The sequence below is a fragment of the Nannospalax galili genome, unplaced genomic scaffold (assembly GCF_000622305.1).
Source record: "Nannospalax galili isolate Female #2095 unplaced genomic scaffold, S.galili_v1.0 scaffold373, whole genome shotgun sequence".
Taxonomy (NCBI): Eukaryota; Metazoa; Chordata; class Mammalia; order Rodentia; family Spalacidae; genus Nannospalax; species Nannospalax galili.
In genome coordinates this window covers 338486-339636 of record NW_008332085.1, presented here as the reverse complement: position 1 = coordinate 339636, position 1151 = coordinate 338486, and positions in this window count along the sequence as shown.

Sequence of the window (1151 nt, the reverse complement as noted above, 5' to 3'; positions counted from 1 at the left end):
TCAGCCACAGTGTGCTATGTGTCAGAATGAGGCGGGAGGGAGAGTGAGGACCCTGGGCATCCACAACTGCTGTCTGTGGCTAAGCCAGAACACAGGTCCCCCTTCGTCCTCGTTTTCAGTTATCTCTGAGAATCACCTGAGTGTCTGATGTGTCGTGGGACCAGTCCTACACTTGTTGAAGCTGAGGTCGGGCTTCCTACACACTGGACATCTCTGACTTCCCTTCAAGTTCATGTTCCACGCTGTGCTGTGGTTACCTTTGCTCTGCACTCGAAAAATCTCAGTACAGGCCTGAATAATGTCGGAAAGCTACTGTTGGAATAACTTTTTTTTCTTTTTTTTGGTCTTTTTGAGACAGGGTCTCCCTGTAGCCGCAGCTAGCCTGGAACTCACTATGTAGACCAGGCTGGGAATAACTTTTAACTTAAAATTTGTTGTGATATCTTAAAAAAACCAAAACCTTTTTAAAAAACCTAAACCTGCAATTCCAGAATATACATTGATTTCTTTTTGTTTTTTTCTATTGTGAGTAAAAAATCCTAACTCAGCCTAAGGAACTTTTTTTAAAATACATGATTGAGAATTTCATATATGTGTATAAGGTGTTTTGATCAAACCCATGCTCCCTCTCTCCCCTCCAACTTCTCCCATATCTCCCCATCATTTTTTCCTGATAATTTCATGTACTCTTTCTTCTTTTTTTAAGTTTTTCTATGGGGCTTTTGGCTGCTCTAACATTCATGGGGATTTTGATTGGGATTGCACTGAATGTGTATATTTTTTTGGTAGGATGGTCATTTTCACAATTTGAATTCTTCCAATCCATGAGCATGGGAGGTGCTTCCGTCTCCTGGTGTCTTCCTCAATCTCTTTCTTAAATGATTTAAAATTTTCATTATGGAGATCTTCAGTGTCTTTGGTCAGATTTATTCAAAGAAAAAATTTTGCCACTCTTGTAAATACAGAGCATTTCCCTGTATTCTTTCTCCAATTGCTTGTTATTGGTATATAGAAAGGCTACTGATTTTTGTACATTGGTTTTATAAAGTGCCACTATACTGAAAGTGTTGATCAGTCCTAGGACTTTTCTGGTGGAACTCTTGGGATCTCTTAGGTATAGTATCATATCATCTGCAAAAAGTGACCTCTTC